Genomic DNA, 20,995 nt, shown 5'->3' with positions numbered 1-20,995 from the left:
CCAGAAGATCAAATCAGTTGATATTGTCGACCATAAACCCTGACTGCTCATTGGAGGGTCAAATTCTAAAGTTAAAGCTCAGCTACTTTGGTCATCTGACGAGAAGAGAGGAATTGCTGGAGAAAGATTTGATGTTGGGAAAGGTTGAAGGTCAACGGAGAAGAGGTAGGCAGCGAACGCGATGGTTAGATGGTATCCTCGAGGCACTGCAGATGAAGTTATGTGATGTTTGGAAGATAGTGAGAGACCGGAAAGCGTGGCGTGACATGGTCCATAGGGTCACGAAGAGTCGGACACGACTGAACGACTGAACTGAACTGAACTGAAAGTTATTGAGGGAGCTGAGGTTTCTCCCAGGTTTTGTATATTATTAGAAATTGTTAAAACTTCAAAGTGATGGTGATGCTTTTCGGCCTTTTATCTGCAGTTTAACAGGGTATTTCACTTTAGAGGAAATAATCGGCTGGATCGGAAAATTAAGCCGGAATAATGCGAGGCATGTCGTGTCAAAGGCTCGTAATTTTGTTAGCGCGAAACTTTGTCGAGGCCTGCTTTTTACGTTCACCATTTAGATATGTTGATAAAATATTCGTAATAATAAGATTACACGTGGCACTTCGAATACTGCACCTTGACACCCATAGGAAGAAAATTCAATAGTTTCCAAGAGATTTTCTGCGATTTCTTTGTGATATAATTTTCTTTTACCATGAGGTAAATATATATTTAAAACGCTCTACATAACTACGTCATGCGTGTACGTTACTCGAGGCACAGTGATTCTGCCTTTTAATAAATTAATCGTAGAGCTATAACGTTGTTCACATGTAAGATTTGCGCAATAAAACTATAATACTGGTAATATGCAGTATTTTACTAAACCGTTGATGAAGGAGTCGCGTTTACTTATTTTGCATCACGCTTTTTTGACCATTAAACAACTACATTTACTTGTTTCCTTAGTGTGTCCCAGGACGCCCAATTCCGCGTTTCCCCGAGAACTGTCCGTGCCACCCGAGGACTCACAAGCCTCGCACAGGAGCATGTCTATCCGTCAATGCTCCACTACTGGCAGGTTTCCGGCCTCTGAGGGTTGGGTGAAGCATTCCACTATTGTTTCTATGAATAAAAATGGTTACCAAGTAATGCATTGTTCTTTCTGCACAAAAATTACAGCCATAATTGGGTTTCTCCTACGTAGACTGCCAGTCAAATAATTCCAGTGGTTCAATCAACTTTAGCTCGAGTGCAAAGTACGATAGATGGAAGTGAGTTTGTTCTAAATGAGTTAAATTAATTGTATTAGCTTACCTCAGCCTCATCGGGCTTACGTATAGAAAGGTGTAATTATGACCGCTGTGTGTTCACTCACCATCGCACCCCTGCAATGAAAATTCACAGACAAGTAGCATTAGCTAGGCCTACTAGGCCTACCTGAGCCTAACACGTTAATGAAAAATGCGTAATTAAACTAATATGTGTTCAGACACACTCACATTTAATTCACCGTTATTTGTAATTTACGCTTAGTTAATTTTGAACTTGACTTTTACATTTATATTGATGGTCATCCAAACAGAGGGAATTATATTCATTCATGCCAAGCGGTTGTCCCCATAACAAATATCGGTTAGGTGGATGGAATCGGAAAGTCGGCGGCATCAAACAGGCCACGCTACCAGTGCTGCGCAGCTACATTTTTGACAAACCTTGATCTTGTTTGTTCAAATAGATTTTCTGGCGACTTTGCTTTGACGAAACAATGAAAGGAGAGGGGGAAGAAGCCCATGCCCTACAACATATATGCCACCAAATGAGCAGTTTATTCAATTCATGTGACGACTTAAATGGCGTAGAAAACGTATTTACAATATTTTAATGCAATACAAAGAACTCTAAATTCTACTTAGAGGTTCCCGTCAGTCTTGTGCTTGCTACAGAAAATAAGAAACCCATTACAATTACTCAATGTGGAGTGTAAATAATTGAGAGGAATGCCGCAAAAAAGCAGCTGAATATTTACGGGCAGTAATCTATTAATATTGTGTTACGTATATTCGAAGTTGATTAGCATTACACAAACTAGCTCATACTGCAGCAATCTAGCTGGCTTGGCACACAATATTTTACACGTTAGCTTAAGACAGTTCTTTTTCAGAGCTGTCATCGCTGATTTTGCAAAGGTTTTTCGTGAAAACAACAGTTGTTACATTGAAAACGTGCTTAGTGTAAGCTCTAGAGGGTAAAGAACGGCTATGTCACATGAACACATTGAGCAATCAGTGGTTTGATGCCAGTTTCTACGTCTGCTATGTATTGACGTGCTGCGTCGCAGGCGCTATAAAAAGGTACTGCCGGTAATATCATTGGGAAGCTGGACATATTGTCGCTAGGTGCTTTCTTGGGAGCATCACGTTTGGCTTCTGATGTGGAACAATAGCAAGGTCGATTCATGTTTTCGTCCAAAAGCTCCTGACGTCATCACAAACGACAATCCGCATTGTGTACAGTCCTGCGGCTCAACATTTTGACGTAATCCCATAGTAACGGACGTCTTTCCCTTTCACCAATTTAGCAAATACTTAGTGAATCATTACCGGTCATCAAATAGAGAACAATAATAATTGCAGCAGTGAGCAAGGCGAAACAACATATTTTCAAGAAAGGACTGAAAAGGAATCTATTTTACAGCACTAGCCCATTCAAAGTTTATCACGCTACCATCCAGAGCACCAAAACATCAACTCCATAACTTGCATATATTCGTAGTAAGACAGTCACCATCACTATTGGTCAGTAACGAATTTGCAGACGTCATTTATTTCCTTTATTCCCTAAATTCTATGAGGACCATAAAAAAGGAAACGTAATATTTCTGGAGAGTAAGCGAAGCAGAATTCATTAACTCAATAGCACGCAGAATGTATAATCAGTGCTGAGCGAACGCGTTCTCTTTATTAACGGTCTGATATTTTATTTTAGAGCAATGTTTTTTCTGTATGTGGTAGTTGATAAAGCAGCGATTTTCTCTCGGGCAAAAACTATAATTGAAGCTTCCCTTTTCTTCAGCAGACTGCAACGCCTCCGTATGCGGATAAGATTTTCTAGCCCTCACAGAGAGGCCTCCATTCCTAGAGAGTGGCATATTATGTATAAATATTGCAAAGCATCTATCTTGCCATCTATTGAGAAGCAAACTCTACCAGGAAACTTGTAAATGACGCTAAAATAGCTTCTTAGTTCTTCGTATTGTCCTGAAGACCAAAACAATTATCTTAATGACGGACATATTTTCACGACTTTTTTGCCGTGTCTCTATAATACACGAGTGGAACATTTAAAACCAAGCCTGAGCACTTAGTCATCATAACATGAAATATTCAATTTCCAGAAGGCCTCTAAATATACCTATCAATGTGTCTTACACATCAGCTTCTTTTTAAACTATGATGTGCAAACTTTTCCTTTAAGTTTTGCGTTTCACAAGCCATTCCTCAGCCTCCACTTTCTCCTGCATCAGTATGCATCCTAAACTCATCACCGTCACTAAGTGTTCCGGTCATATAGAATGCGTAGTTTCCACACATTCAAAGAACTGTGCTAGCTTATGGGTCACGTGCAGCTGTGCCGGGCACTTTCTTCAAAGTCGCGGCTAACCTTATTTGAAACCGGGCATCATTTTAGGAATACGAATTACACAGTTACAATTTGTTACTTAGCGCCCCTAACTTGAAAGTTGCAATACTCTTGACCTGATATTTAGCTGGCATAAGCCTTCAAACGCTTTCTACACATACCTGATGACTATTATATAGGCTCCTTCCAAACAGAGAATTAAGTTGGGAGGAACGCCTTGATGACCACAACGCGGGTGAAGGGAATCGAAAACCCGAAAGACAAGAACTACACAATAAGCTCCAGATACTTATAGTCGCCGTAAATTTCTCGCAACAAAAACTAATGTACGGGTATTATTAAAATGATCACGCTCTATAGACAAAAGTAGAATGCGAATAATATAGTCATGAGCCTACAACGGAGAACATCACATATTTTTCCAGTAGACCTCGGTGAAATTGACCAACCAGAAATACCAAGAGAAAAACTTTACTATGAAGGCACGTCATTAATAACTTTCGTGGTACAATGCTAAACGCACTTCAAGCGTGTTAAACTGCCTAGGAGGCCATCGAAAAAATTAGCCCTTCTCAGTCAACATAGACTGTCAATCAGTGTCAAAGGCTCCGATTGAACTCCTACATGTTCACGTAGCCAACTTCATTACGAAGTATCAGTAATATTTTCATTGTTTATGGTGTGTCATTTTCCAATGCAAAGGTGGAAAAAAACATCAAGAGATGTTGATGTTTAATTTTGTTTAAAATTGAACTGCTTTATATAAGCTGTCTTTTTCTACATCTCGATATCGTGTTATCAGAGAGACAAGAAGTACTTTTGAAATCGTTGTGTACTTACGCCACCAAAACTATTCTGCAGAGCTGCACAGAGTATTTATGAAAGCGAAAGCTCGCTCACGCGAAGAGCTGCCGCATCGGCGGTTTCTCAAGCTTCCTCTTGTGGAATGCATCACCACGCGACCGGTAGCGTAATGTTCGTTACATATTTCTGGTTTTCTAACTGCGCCATCTTCGCTTATACTGCTCCTCTGACAGCACCTTCGCCAGTCCTCTTAAATTCATGAGGAACGGTGAGATTTTTGTGCCCCTTGCTGTGGACATTTCGTACCAATCCAATCATTACCCAAAAAAAAGCTTTTATCTTGAAAACAAAACCAACGTAATTATTTGTGAATTTGCATCATATTTTACCCTACTCCCTCTTAGCGTATTATTGCCACGCACCGATAAACACTAGCACAAGGGGAAACTTTTTGATTTCAATATGATCACCTTGCGCAAGTGGCGATGTATTGAGAGAATAAAAAGTGAGCGAAAGCCGGTATACATTCAATACACATCCAATCAAATACTATGCTTTCCTACAACATGTACTAAAACGAAAACATCCCTGTGTGTAAACTGTTCTCGGAAATGAATATAGCCGTATAAAAAATTACAGGTGTTAAACGCTGCTAAAAGGAATGTGGAGCGTGAGCTTGGGCTGCTGTCGACCGACAGTTTCAGCGCACACCAAGTTCACTGGCGTTCTCAATGTATGTTCCATTGTTCTCAAGCCTTCGGAACTACGTGGGAACTGCGAAGTTTCTAGTTCACGATAAGATAAAACATATATTGAGGATGACCGGAAGGACGAAGAGATTGTGAAAGAAGCGAAAGGGGTCTACTTGAACAAGCATCCAGGACAAACGTATGCATTACAACGCAGAGGTAAATAGGTACCGACCTTCCGGTGTTTGAAAAGCACCTGAATATATTCAAATGAAATTTTTCGTGGACTTGGCATGCGCCCACAAATAAATAAACAGCTCATGCTGAGAACGCTGAGCAGAGAAAAGTTGACCACCTCACACACAAAGTTCCGAACACTAATGCTCGCTCCACTGTTCCGATCTTAGCATCCTCTTTAAGGAAACGTACACGTGCCCTCATTCCCCCGTGTACTTTCACCCTCCTTCATAACTTAACGAGATTGGAGGTTTCCCTTAGAAGGATAAGGGCTGGGGCGGCCCTTACCCTGTCGGTAACATGCCGATGGGAATCTCAAGCAGACATCGGACCCACCACATGCCTGAAGTGTTCCACACCAGCTGCAGAAGTGGATGTTCGCCACCTACTGTGGACTTGTGAAGAGACAAAGCCATCAAGGACACAGGTTTGGCGGGAAGTGGGACTAACTGCAACAAGGGAAGATGACTTCTCCAAATGGCTCATCGAAAACGATAACAGAGGGAGCCTGCTACTGTTCCTTACGGAAAATACTTTACATAAGTTTTATAATATGCCTTATGGCAAGCTTGCGTAATAAAAAGAAAGACTACACCAATAGCAGCAAGCGTGATTGGCCTTCACAAAATATTCAAATAATTTCTGGTCTCAGACGCGTTCAAATTAAAGGTGGCAATAAAACGTGAAGATTGAGAACCAAATAAAGTTACAAAAAAGAAGCAATGAGAAGAAGTCACTTGTGGTTTCCTATTCGCTATAAATCAATCTGGTTGCATCACCACTTCGCGTTATAAAGAAGGAACAAAGCCGTGTACTGGAGTTTGACCACGAGCTAATAGCAAGATAATACATAGCATTACTCGTCACTACTTCACATGATTTCGAGCGTCATGCATTGCGCTCATATTTCGATATACAGAGACTTCTATTTATTGCGATTAAAGGGCTCAACAGGCAATTCACGGAAAGAAGTACATTGTATACCATAGTCTGCCTGTCAAACACTGATATGGTGCTCAGGCTCAAAAGTTGCCGGTGCTTTTCCTAATAATTGTATCCAGAAAAAGGGATAGAATGCAAACATTTCCACTGATAGACCAAAACGTACTGCCCTTAAGGTCATTCCGGAAGTATTTATGCATTTATTTTAGAGAAACTATACAATTGCGTTGTTAGATCTTTTTTTCAAGAGCAGCCTATGTGAGCCTATATAAAAAACGAAATCTGGGTAATTTCATTTCTGCTCTGATTACAAATTCTTGATAATTCGTTTCAAAACATTCCACAGTTGATATCAGACATTTGGCGCGTTTATAATGTAAATAAAGTTTAAACGAATGGAGTGAATCTTTGAATTAAAAACTTCGCCTATGAGAACGTTAATCTTGCATGCAGTTATTTCCCCTTTATGTAATAACTTAAAGTGATATGCTCTTTCCGCTTTCGGACAGTGTACTATACCAAGCGCATTAACACGAATAGAAAATATTTTAAGCCATTTTTACACCCTTCTAAATGAATATTTTGCATTCAAATAAACAATGAGGCCTGGTGCATAAGCTTACTCCATGCTTATGAGTTCATCAAAGAACTTGCTTGGCCTCGCAGGTTGGCAAAGCAACTAGGACACTTGTAGTGAGCGTATAGCCATGGATGATATCCTTCAACACCGACTGCCTAGCAGAAACGTAGGTCATTTCAAACTACTACACTGATCATAAAACCTTCTTCGTTAACTCAGTCTAACACGTGCAATAAATTTAACAATTCTAGAAACTATGTAATAATGTTTCAATTCTAAACAGCCTAGAGCAATCGCGCCTAGCAGCGCGTCCGCGTGTGTTTATCGGTCTAGGCGGCATTAAATGCTGGGCTACTTTTCCAGTGATCCCATTATCCTACAGCTAAATTGGCGAGAGATGTAATACTTCGACAGCATAATAAAAGAGCAATTTACTTCAATGTTATGCAGTGCAGGTCGCGAAAGGCGTAACCATCATAACTGAGCACTCTTCGTTTCTTTAAACGTCGGCTACTTCACTGCTCTATAATTCCTTCAAAGGCATGATATTCAAAAAAGAAAAATAGTCAAAGGGAACTTCCTTTCAATTACCCACATCTTCTTCATGCAGGGACTCATCACATCCGACAGGCACTTCGAAGTATTTCAATCAATCAATCAAAGTGATCTTTATTTGTATGCAACGAAATACATAAAAAATATTTGGACCGATAGCCGCGGGGCTAGTAGGCGGTCCAGTACAGCATAAACTTGATCAGGCAGGCGAGGCGTATGACGACTGCGCTGCCTAGCTGATTTCAAGTAAGGTTGCACAATACGCCAGGCATCCACCACATACACAGGATGCTTTACTATAATCATGAAGACATCCACGTAACTGGCGACGGAATGTTACTTAGAAACAGATCTGGCTCTAACACTAGCCGTCACCTCTTGTAAATCATCTGCCTCTAAAGTTGGCGTTTTAGTTTTCCCCATAATACCTTTGCCTACTTTCCTATAAAGTGAATGTGGCAAATGTACAGGGTCGTCCACTTCTAGCTAGAACACGGTCACTGCTTTTAAAGCAACGCAGGCAGATATCGATCCAAAGCGATGCAAGCACACAGAGACACGGATGTGCTGCTTCACATGGCCAGCCACTTTAGATTACTGCGTGGCCGGGTCGGATGCAATGACACCTTGAAAGCAGTGACCGTGTTATAGCTAGAAGTGGACGTGGCTGTACGTAATAATTCAAATAAAACAGGAACCTCTATATATGTGTCCAAAATTAAATCCAAATTAAAACGTAATCGATCTCCCATAGCGCCATGCAAACCACCGTATTCGCAGAGGGAAATAATTACTTATTACGCAAAGCTACAAATATAAATGTAACCAATAAGGTGACACATGTTTAATTGCTGGCCCTAAATCAGTTGAAACGTAGGATCATATTTCAGTGGAATGTGGCAGTTCCCTTTGAGATATCAGATCAGGCGCAGTTACAGTTCCTGGGGCTGAAGGGCTTAAATATTATGATTGTCACGTCAATGAGTCAGCAGTAGACGTCAGCTATTGGCGGTTGCCAGAAGAGGACCCAAGAGTAGTGAGGGAACTTTCAGATACGAGTTCAGCATTACAAATTGTTTTGCGCTAACGTGAATAGAGTATGTATCTACAGAAAAAAAACGTTGAATTGTCAATCAGATAAATAAAACATACCATGGAATAATTTGAAACCTGGCTCCTCCTTCTTTGAACCCGGATGATTTTGTTCCTACATTCAAGAAAGATTTCTGGCTTTCGAGGGCGATGTGCCACCTCGTGGAACGCTTCCTGTTCGTCTCCTGCGCTTTTCACTGTTTTTGCGTGTGTATCGCGGGGACAGCTTCCCTCGTAATACTGAGATGGACCTGGGTTGTTCTGAGCATCCAAGATCCGCAGCTTCCTCCACGAGTTATTCGATAAAGCATTGCAGCCTTACGAGTGCCTTTGACAGCGAGGATGCCATACTGTACTTCAGTGCAGACAGTAGTGAAAGCGAATTTGAGACATGCCTCCTCCGGAGGCCCAAAGGACGACTGTTAAATGCCGCTTCGACATCAAGCCAGTCCACGGCAAACACAAATCGTCAAGCACTGAAGCACAGAATGCTCATCCTGCCTACACATCGATCTGAGATAGCTTCAGGCGGCTTGACAAGCAAGCTGTCCGTGCGCACCTTGAGACCCTCGTGGCTAACGAAGTTAAAGACATTCAGGGGACCTCGCTCAAAAATGTCGCTGCCATTGACGTCCATAACACGTCTGCGCTCAGATCACAGCAGTCCATCATTGAACTGTGAGTCCTACCAGCACACACAGTTATCCCGCTGGGCGTGGAGTCTTCTTCCGACGTTATTTACGACGCCGACGAGGCTATCACGGAATGGGATTTTCCATACTCATGAAGCCAGCAAAAGAAGCCACCTTGATTCTTCGGGTGTCACGTCTGAGAAATTCTCGTTATGTGAAGATGATTTTCAAAGGCGACAGGCTGTTGTCACATGGGAATGTAGGCCGCTTTCATCCCGCTGTACGATCTTTCATACCAAAGCCCCTACAGTGTCATATATTTATGAAACTGTGCCATGTTAACAAAAGTGTGCCGCAAAGCGAATGTGTGCTCCCGTTGTGCCAAACGTGATAACGCAGAGTTCTGTGCCGCACAGTTTTGAGGTGTTCCAACTACAATGATCCCCATGACGCCTCATCTAGAGATTACTTGCGGATAGTACATGAGCAGGCTGTCCTAAAAAAATGGTTCGATGCAATTCAACGCGTAGCGAAGCCGCTGCGATTATTCGCAGGAGACGTGCCCGACGCAAGAGAAATTTCAGACAGGGCGCTGCCAACGACAGCCTCGCAAGCGCGCAGCTGGCGCTTCCTCTTCACCATCCTCTGCTTCCACCTTATTCCAGTGAGACCCGTCCGCCCGGAACGGATCATGAAGATCGCATGGCGTCAAGGTAGGATTCTTGGCCAGTGCTTCCACCACTAAATCGCCTTGAGGCAGCTCAACGTAAAATCCCATCATCGAGCACATCCACCACTCCGGACGGGCTCCAGGAGCAAGATCGCCAAGCCCTTGTCATCTTAAGGATGGTGGTCCACGCCATTCAAACTCTCCTACAGGCTCTCCTATCCCCAAATGCTCGAATAGTCGTTGTGGTGATAGATTCTCTCGGCCCAGCACTTCAGTATATTTAATCTGCATTGGCTGGGCAACTTCCCACGTTTCGCAAGGAAATCAGAGTCATAGCGCTTTTCCAGTGGAACTCAAGAGGCCTGAGGTCGCGAATCTCAAGTTTCCGGCTAGACGTCTACAACAAATGCTTCCTGATATTGCGTATCTGCAAGCCTAACTTAAGCAATCAGGCTTGTTCACTCCTAGATGCGTAGAGCGCAGTAAAGTCTTTGTGTATTACCTCACTAGCATGACATGCTTTTGCCACCCAGTCCCAAATAGCAATTACAATCAATACGCATGTTGAAGACAAGTGATGACAAGAGCACAAGACATAGGACAAGAAAGAGTAGTAGAATTCACACTACTTGTAGCATATGCCTCTCCCTCCTCTCAATTGGACTCCGAAAGGCCGAAGGTCATCATGGAGGCAATCCGGACTTCTTGGTTCATTACTTCCGATTTTAACGCCCATCGCTTTCTATGCGAAGTGCGAGAATCAACGCCAAAGCAAGGAACATAGGCTTAATTGATTATGATAATAACATCTATCTACTGAATGACGGCTACCAACGCGAATGTTCCTGTAGCGGTGCCTGGACCTGACTAGTTTCTCGGTCTTTGCACCGGTGTGTTCACTGATTTTGTGATGTGCAGACCCATAGGAGCGACCACATTCCTACTTACCTCCAGACAAATGTACTTTTTCTGTCCTCCTCAGCTTCATGTACATCGAGTAGACGGTATTTCCAAAGCATATGGAGGAGGCATGTGTCGTGTTAGCCCAGGCAGGGGGGGGCGCCGTTGCACCCGCGCCGGAACGCTGCCAGAGAAAGCAGTCCAGACACCGAGCTCCCAAGCGACGAAATGAACCCCCGTTTATTCTCGCACTCCGCTTTTATAGACTTGCGCCACACTTGCGCCACAGATACACTAGCGCCACTATCGCAGTCGCAGCTGCCAGCCAAGCCAAGCCAAACCAAAACAGATGATAACAGCACATCCCCCTTTTCAAGCACTATTAACTTTACATGCATACACTTCAAAATAACATTGGAACACACCCAAGAAAACACGACAGAACACAGTCACTCCAGCATCAGTCGTCCACGCCCAGCCTTATGGGTTTGCGAACAACTCTTCCAAATCTGGTCGTAGTTACAATTCTAGCTTGAGAATTGCCACCGTCAGTCTCCGTCTGAGTTAGAGGCACCAAAGCTTCCGGAGCTTCGTCAAATTGGTTGTCTACTCCAGTTACCAATCCGGCCCTGCTGGGCTGTTCCTGACTATCCGGAAATTCGTAGTTCCCGCTATCTACCCGGTCTTTTGGGAGACGGTTAAGCATTCTCCTGTTTCGACGGACTTCAACCCCGTTTTCCGTTTGAACACGGTATGAACGCGGCTGTGGTGCTGCTCCGAGCACTGTACCTTTGGTACGGAGATCAGTCACCCACACCACATCACCTGCTTCCAGCTTTGGGAGATTTTTAGACCGGTGACGTCGGTCGAAGCGGCGGCTTTGCTCCTTTCTGACTTTACGGTCCTTGGCTGCCGCTTCTTGCAGACAGCATTGTCCCGGATTGCGGTGCGAAGGCAGCATTGGGACTCTCGTCCTAAGCCTTCTACCCATCAGTATCTCCGCTGGGCTGACGTTCAAAACACCAGGCGTGGCCCTATAAGCCAGCAAGGCTAAGTAAGGGTCGTCCGATTTTAGAATGAGATTCTTAACCGTCTTTACCATACGTTCGACTTCCCCGTTTCCCTGGGGGTGCCTCGGACTCGAGGTGACATGACGGAAGCCATACAGTTTTGCAAATTTCTCGAACTCGGCACTGACAAATTGGGGACCATTGTCGGTCACCACACACTCGGGAATGCCATGTCTCGCAAAAATGCTTTTCATTCGGCTTATCACGGTAGCAGACTTTGTTGACGGAAGAATGGCAATCTCTGGGTATCGCGAAAGATAGTCTACTACGACAAGATATTGCCGTCCCTGAATTTGAAACAGATCGACCCCTACTCTCTCCCAAGGAAAAGAGAGCGTTGGCGATGCAATCATCGGTTCGATCTGTTCTGGCGCATGCCTCGCGCAAACGCTGCACTGTTTCACGAATGACGCTATCTCAGTGCTAAGTCCCGGCCACCAGACAGAACCTTTAGCCACACTGCGGCATCGCGAGATGCCTTGGTGACCGTCATGCAGTTTGCTTAGCGCTTCCTTGCGAAGGGTCTGAGGAATGATAAGCCTCATACCTTTGAGCAGAAACCCGTTCACCAAAGTAATGCATGCACGTTCCTGCCAGTATGGCAGAAGATAACAGGGAACATTTTGTTTCCTGGGCCACCCTTTTTTGCACACTGTGCGCAAGCTTCGACACACTTCGTCGTTTGCTTGACCTTCTTTTACTCTTTTCAAGAAATCGTCGCCTGTCTCTAAACCCAGTAAACAAGCTTTCGAGTAAGCGGTTACCTCTGAGACAGTTAAACAGCTTTCCACTTTCGTACGAGCTAACGGCGAACGTGAAAGAGTATCAGCAGTGGTTAGCGATTTGCCTGGTACATATAATACAGAAAAACTGTATCGCATCAGGCGCAGACGAAAACGTTGAATTCTTGGGGGCATAGCGTCGATTGCCACGTGACCCAACAGCGACACCAAGGGCTTGTGGTCAGTTTCAAAAACAACTTCCAGACCACGTATATACTCATCAAACCTTTCCGCTGCCCACGTCAACGCCAGCGCCTCCTTTTCGATCTGGGAGTACCGTTGCTCGGTTTTGGTGAGCGAACGAGAAGCGAATGCAACTGGTCTACGTTGCCCGTCTTTTTGCTTTTGAAACAAAACTGCTCCCAGACCAAAAGACGATGCGTCAGCTGAAAGAGTGGTTTGTAGCGAAGCGTCGTACAAAGCCATGCATTGCGCTGAACAAATGAGCCCTTTGAGTTCTTGGAACGCTTTTTCCTGATTGCTGTCCCAGACCCAGTCCCTATCCTTGTGCAAAAGAACACGCATGGGAGCAGTCACTTGGGCTAAATGTCGCAGGAAGCGGCCCAAATGATTCGCCATGCCCAAAATGCTTCTAAGCTCAGTAACATTTCTGGGTGCTCTCAAATCTTTTATAGCACTGACCTTCGCTGGATCAGGATGAATACCTTCCTCATTCAGAATGTGACCCAAAAAACGCACTTGCCTAACCCCGAATAAGCATTTCTCTTTGTTTAATGTCACATTTGCCCTTGCTAGGCGTGTGATCACGTTACTTAAACGCTCATCGTGTTGAGCTTTGCTTTCGCCAAACACTAGGACATCGTCCATGAAATTAACGACCCCCGGAAGGCCACCTAGTATCTCAGACATTCTCTTTTGGAAGTATTCCGGAGCGGAGGTAATTCCAAAGGGTAGTCGCGTGAAACAGTATCTACCGAAGGGTGTTAAGAACGTGGTTAGCTCTTCCGAGTCTTTACTGAGTCGCACCTGGTGGAAGCCTGAGTTGGCATCGAGCTTTGAAAACCATTTCGCTCCCGACAGTGACCCTAGAGCTTGATCCACAGTTGGTAACGTAAATCGCTCTCGAACTACGCATTTGTTCAATTTAGTGAGGTCTACGCAAACTCTCAGGTCTCCTGAGGGCTTCACTACCGGAACTATTCCGGCGCACCATTCGGTGGGCCCATCCACTTTCCTGATTATGCCTAAACGCTCCATTTTATCTATTTCGCGCTTCAGGGACTCCCTCAGGGGAATTGGTACCCTGCGTGGAGCACTTATGGCATGCGGGATAGCGCCAGCTTGTAGCCTGATGGTGTACTGCCCTGGCATCGTACCTAGACCGCGGAACATTTCTGGAAAACGCGTCTCGTACTGCAGGTTTCCCGAGTCGACCGCGTCTGCAAATTTCACGATACCTAAGACCTCAAGTGCAGGTAATCCTAGAAGGACGTCGCGTAACGGACTGACAACGTAGCATGTTTGATACACAGTTTTCTCTTTCCATGCGATCTCTGCTACGAATTTGCCTAGTACGTTAAGCTTACTGCCTCCTGCACCTAGCAAGATTTCATCGGTTTTTACCAGTCGGGACGGTAATCCCGGAAACGTTGCTGGTAATACTGACACTTCAGCACCTGAGTCAACCTTTGCAAAAATGGGCACAGAATTAATGCGCACCTGAACAAATCGCGCTTTTCTGCATGCATCTATTGATCCCACGAAAGTCTCTCCAGTTTCCTGGTTGACCGCTGAGACGCGTAGCTCTCCAGTTTCCTGGTTGACCGCTGAGACGCGTACCTTTCGTTGAGCGGAAGCCGTTGCTTTCTTCAAGCAGGCCTTTGCGAAATGTCCCTTCTTGCCACAGTGAAGACACTTGGCAGCTCTGGCTGGGCACATTGTCCTGGGGTGGGCGTCGCCACTACAGAAAGGACACCGCACCTCCGGCGTTCGTTGCCCATGCTGCCGCACCTCCGGCGTTCGTTGCCCATGCAGACGTCCCTTGTGCCTCTGTTGAACCACCGCGTCCACATTGGGGTCCTGGTTACGAATTTCCGATGACTGATGGCTGTGTTGTCCTCGTAGAGTACTTTGCTGCTGTTGGACGCTTTCCTTTAAGCGAGCCTTCGACAGCGCCGAAGCCAGCGTTAGCTGAGAATCCATTTGCATAGCTTCCGAGAGCTTTGCGTCGCGGAGCCCGACAACCAGTCTGTCTCGGATCATTCGTTCTTTTAGTTCACCGTAGTCGCAACGTTCCGCCAAGCCGTGTAGCGCAGTGACGAACTGGTCTACCGACTCTCCTGGCATTTGTACGCGTCTGTGAAAACAGGCGCTTTCGTACACGATGTTCCTCTCTTTTACAAAGTGCCCGTCGAACTTTTTCTTTACGGTTTCATAGTTCTTGGCGTCTTCGTCAGATAGTGAAAACGTCTTGAATATGTCACGAGCTTGCCTCCCCATTGTGTACAACAGCGTTCGTACCTGAGCCTCCCCGGAGCATTCGTTGAGTCCCGTTGCATATCGGAAGTCGTCGAAATGTTCGATCCACGCCGGCCACTCTGACGTGCGGTCAAAGTCCAGCGGTGGCGGTTGCTGCAGGCCATGCAGCCGCATTGAAGGCGTCTTCGACATCGTGGATGGAAGGTGCCTGGCTCAGTGCGAAGATTCTTGACCATCTGACATCATGTCGTAGACGGCCACTTCTGACACCATGTCGTGTTAGCCCAGGCAGGGGGGGGCGCCGTTGCACCCGCGCCGGAACGCTGCCAGAGAAAGCAGTCCAGACACCGAGCTCCCAAGCGACGAAATGAACCCCCGTTTATTCTCGCACTCCGCTTTTATAGACTTGCGCCACACTTGCGCCACAGATACACTAGCGCCACTATCGCAGTCGCAGCTGCCAGCCAAGCCAAGCCAAACCAAAACAGATGATAACAGCACAGCATGCAAAAAAGCCTACAGCAAATGATATGACTGTTAGTAATTCCATCTCGTCGTCTAAAATACGCAGTGCCTTTGACATCGAACTAGAACGCCTACGTGCTCTTCGGCGGAAAGCAGGAAGGCGATACAGACGAGACAAGTGCTTAAGTGATCTCAGATCGGTTAGACGTATGCCGAAAAATATCAAGCGAAAAATGGATAGACTCGGGAATCATCGCTGGAAGTCTTTCTGCCAGCAACTGGGTCCCCGAAAGCCCACTTCCCTCACGTGGTGGACTATGCGGGACCTTCGTATGTCTCCACAGCACAGGCAGCCATTCTGTGATTTGGCTGAAAGAGTTTCGGTAGCAACTGACTTCTGTAAGAAAAATTTCGGGTGCAATGCTACCTCGGTTTCCCAGCGTGTTCCTCCTGCTTCGCGGGAATTAACGATGGATGCCATTTTTCTCACGAGGAACGCAACTCTGCTCTTGTAAAATATAAGCGTTCGTCTTCACCAGGAACGGATAGAATCACATAAGCTGCGCTGTCCCATCTTAGTAACGACGCAAGAGAAGAGCTCCTCAAATATTATAACCACTCTTGGCTCAATGATGTTGTTCCTCAGGAATAGAGATCTCGTTGGCTGATACTGCTTCTAAAACTAGTGACATCTCCTCTCGATATTACCTCCCACAGGTCAATAGCTATGGCTAGTTTCGCGGGGAAGGTGATAGAAAGAATGGTTTTTAAGCACTTTGAGTGGTACCTTGCGCACTAGAAAATGTACACTAAAGCAGTGGCCAGCATTCAGCGGGGTCGCTCTTTATTGACAGCGTTGCTGACTTCGTGTCCACGGCTCAACAACAGAAAGAAATGAAACATCGTCCATGGCGCTCTTTCCTCATGTGAAAGGTGCCTACAACAGCGTGGCCCATGAACCCACGCATCGTTGTCTGTTGTTTGCGTGGATAGAGAGCTATTTGACAAAAGAACATTTTTCGTTCTTTGCGAAGGTCTCTCGATTGCAGCGTATACCCATCGAAGCGTGTCCCATGGTGGTGTGCTCCGCTCTACTTTCCTTAATTTACCTCTCATCGCTCTCCCAAAGGACCTCCCTTTCACCCTACATATATCGATTTACGCCGATGAGATCTGAATCTGAACCACCTCTGTGACGCGTCTCCAGGTGATGGCAAGTCTTCAGCGGGCAGCAAAAATAACTTCGTCTTATCTTCACAAACAAGGTCTCAGCGTTTCATCAGAAAAGAGCGCGCTAGTTGCATTTACACGCAAATCTATGAATTCATATGCGGTAAGCATCGATGACCATATCATTTCCTACTACAAATCTCACCGTGTTTAGGGATTTCGATACACCGCAACCTATCATGAAACCCGTACTGCACCCCATTGAAATAAAGCTAACATCTATCCCTCACTTACTACACTTTCTTGACGTAAGATATGGGGCTCGTCGGTACAGACTATGCTGCAGTTGTACTGAGTACTATATTTAGGATTCCTGTGGTATAGTACGCCCGTACTTGCACATACGTACAAGCCTTATTTGCGTGCCCTACAGGCAATCCAAGCTCAGACCCGTCGCACGTGCCTGGGCCTCCCTCGGAGCACATCAACATTGGAAGCATTGCACTCGCCAAATACCACCTGCTTTTGACGCATATTGCACTAGGCTCCTTGCAAAATCACATACGAGATACTTCACGAGATCCACAGCATCACCGTGTCCAGATGCCTCTGCAGAGACCACATTCTACATTTGCAAAGACCACAGCAACGCACCAGTCATCTATCCCAAAATAGTTCACTCCGACACACGACCTCCGTCGCCACTGCAGTGTTTGCAGCTCCCATGTGCGCATGTTTCTACTACAAGAATATCGAAGAAATTGAATTTATCAACGCTAGCGCTTCAGCAACTGACGCTGTTCATGCTATACAATGACTATTGGAACCGTACTCACGACTGCACGGATGGCTCGGGAACCCCTACTACTTCTGCCGGCACCTTCATCGTCCCTGTGGTACAGGCGAACATTTACCAGTTAATTTTGCATAAGACTAACTCTACTGGAGCAGAACTGGCCGCACTTCATGCTGCTGAAATGTATATCTCTGAACAAACTTCTCAAACGTAGGCTGTGGTCTGTGATTGACAACCTACCCTTTAATGTTTTCAATCTGTCTTGAGCCATGGCGATCATGAACAATTTGCAGTGGAAGTACATGTGCACGATGCTGCTCGATCGGCTCACGATACAAAAAATATTGTCCAAATACCATTGGCAAGAGCCGATGCTGCGAGGCACCTTCGGCTGCTTGCCCAAACGTGAATGGACAATCATGATCTACGTTTGGAGGCTGGACATGCCGCTAGTACCACTCTGTCCACTTACTTCAACTGCAGATACATTTCGGCATGCCTCGCTGGGATTCTACGGTATTGTGTCGCCTGTGGATAGAACTATCGTTTACAAACGCCTATCCCCATCTCATTGAAATGGCACACTCTCCAACATATGAGCAGTGAGAGTGTGATAATATGATTGATGTTTGACGAGTCTCATGACTGCCCACAGTTTGAGCGCGAGCGTACCTCCTCTCTGCTACGCTCCGCCTTTTGGACTATCGCCCTCTTACAGAAGCTATGATTCTGGGCCCTTGGACGAAACCATCATCAGGAAGGAAATCCGTTAAGGCGCTCCTTAAGCCTTAAAAGACTCGGGGTTTAGTTCACCAATTTAAGTGTACGTTCTCTGCCCTATTTTACTATAGACCTGTGGACATGTGACTGACTCCTTTCCTGGGAGCTCTTTCTCCTCTTTGTCTCCCTTTTGTTCCCCTCCCAACGTGCAGAGTCGCCTACAGCCCACCGCCTAATTAGCCTCCCTGCTTTTCTAATCGACTTTTTCTCTCTCTACTTCCGGGTTTCGGAGATTACCTGACACATAGCTCTAGTTTGAAAAATGAGCTATCTGTGTGCCTCCAGCACAATAACCGCTATAGACATGACATTGAAAGCAGCTGCAATTTTTGAAATATTCTGAATACTTTTCTTGGTCTAGTCTCTATCCAGGAATTTCAAGGAACGATGACAGATTTCCGTGAAGAGCGAACTCGAAATATGCAAAAGACAATTTCATCCACAAGAATATTTGACGCTGCTAGGATACATTATATTAGGAAGGCTTTTTTGCTACGAGCTATAACTTGCTAGTTCTATTTTTACCAGCCGAGTTAAATATTTAGTGCCAATACACACATGGCAACATATAAATGATGATAATATACAATTTGGAACAGATATCGTATTTCAAGGTGTCCTGAAGGGCGACAAAACGCCGTGATTGATTTTTCGCGAAACTTCAGCAAGAGCAAATTTGACAGAAAGGGAGCTCGGTACAGACTCGAAGCCAAATGATGAAGGCCTTTAGTAACAGCTGCCCAAATTCTAACTCTATGCTTTGTCGTGACGGTTGATTCAGTACATTTTTTTTGCCGATATCTTAAAAGCTGCGCAGTTTACAGTGTCTGTTACCTTCCTATGTCAGGCTGTGCATCTGGAGAATGACTACGACGTGCAATGGGAGCACGCTTCTAGCCGGGGCGAGTTGGTCAACTCGCGATGGCCCAGCTATCTAGCCTGTTCTCCATCATGGCTAGCTGCTAAAGCAACGGTCCACGAAACCAAGTTAATCTGAAATTTAACTTCGCAACAGGATTCTATTTCTTCAAAGTCGAATGCTACAGAAATCTGTATAGCTTCATCACGTGCCCGTTAAATTCTGTTTATAGGATACTAACAATTTGTCACCTCTACATTACTTGGACAGCAATTGGCGTGCCCTAAAAGTAATTCTCAGCGTCTGTATTTATTTTAGGCCTGTACGCCAAGCGTCCTCTGCCGCATTCCACACTCAAAGCGCGGGCTGAGCCACTGAATACACTCCATGATTGCGAGAAATGTTCAGTATAGCAATCTACTCTGTTGTAGATTTCTTTAAAGAATAGCGCATAAGCCAGGAAGATCAGCATTGAACACAGACACTTTCGTATTAATTTTCGTCCTCATAGGCAATATTTCATTGGCTGAGGCCTTGAGATAAAATGCCAGCTTTATAATGAAGTTTTCAGAAATGTAAATCATCGATATATTTCCTTCTGCATATATTATATGGCCATGATATCTCACCGCTGCTCTTCAAAAAGCTTCAAACACAAAGGTCCGCTCTTTATTAACAATAATTCATTCAAGGTAAAACTTGAATCACCGAAGATCCAACACACTGCCAGTTCTCAATTAGTTAAGAAGTTCTCTATTTTCATTGAAGCCCCATGCATGAATCTCTCTTTCTTTCTTTACTATCACTGCCGAGCATGCGTATCCAATGCAATTTTATTTGTTCAGCTGAATACATTACTCCTTTATCCCGAAAACTAGACGGTTTTAATTCACCTCGCTCGTTTTTGCACATCCTCCCTTTTTATCATTACTTTCCAGACACCATCTCAGAATACTACTGGCGCGCACACAAAGTACGCAATTTTCATTCAACTTTCCTCAAATTTCATATATTTCTCGTAATATGGCCGACGCATTTTGTGTTCCTTTGTGGCGGTGGCGTTGCTACAGCAGCCGGCGAGGTGAACACAACGACGTTATGTGCGCGTGGTTGTGCGCGGGACTAGCTCTGTGCTGCACTTTGCTGACGTGGCGTTCGACGCAGGTTTGAATCGGCTAAGTAATGGCTGGCTGGTCTTCTTTTTCTGCTTCCCTTGAGCCTGTGCGCACTTTACCGTGTAGCGATCTCTCGCGGTGTGATTGTTATTCTCAAGTGAAGTCTACGCAGTTTCTCGGCCAAGGGAGGGCACCCTGGTCGGCTTTCATTCTCCCTCAGGATTTACCACTGGAAGCTTTCCAACGCTCTGACGCTCGAAGCACTCCTGTAGCGTTGGTGCCTAAGGATAGTGGCGTTTCCAAAATAACCAACCCTGGAACTATTTGAGCTGCTCTCCAGGCAGCCTCTTCTCTGTATGATACGATTACGAAAGTGAGGCAGTTTGGACATGGCACGACACTCTGCCGATCACCAGACTTTGATTGCATTAAGGACGCATTTAAATGCTCTTCATTTGGATTTCTTCAGGTTACCAGCTTTATCCCTTCTCATCTTGCATGCACAAAAATAACAGTCCCAGGAGTAGACTCTTCTTTAACTCCAGCTGAGACTCTCGTCCTTCTCTTTGAGGCTAATTTTGCAGCCGCGCATCGCCGCAGCCGGGAGGTTAAGAATATGCGCGTGCCAATTAAGGAAGGAATTGCCGCATTTGCGGGAACATCATGTCAGGGTAACTGATCTAGCTGTGCTGATCCCTTTCCAGCTTAGCCATTGTAGTGCACCAACTGCTGACGATATGGTCACAGTACTTGTGGTTTCAAATCAACCATGCGGTGCTGAA

The sequence above is a fragment of the Amblyomma maculatum genome, chromosome 10, assembly GCF_055883805.1.
Source record: "Amblyomma maculatum isolate TAMU_Amacu chromosome 10, ASM5588380v1, whole genome shotgun sequence".
In the NCBI taxonomy this organism is placed as follows: domain Eukaryota; kingdom Metazoa; phylum Arthropoda; class Arachnida; order Ixodida; family Ixodidae; genus Amblyomma; species Amblyomma maculatum.
The sequence above is the reverse complement of the archived record's forward strand: the minus strand, read 5'-3'. Positions refer to the sequence as shown.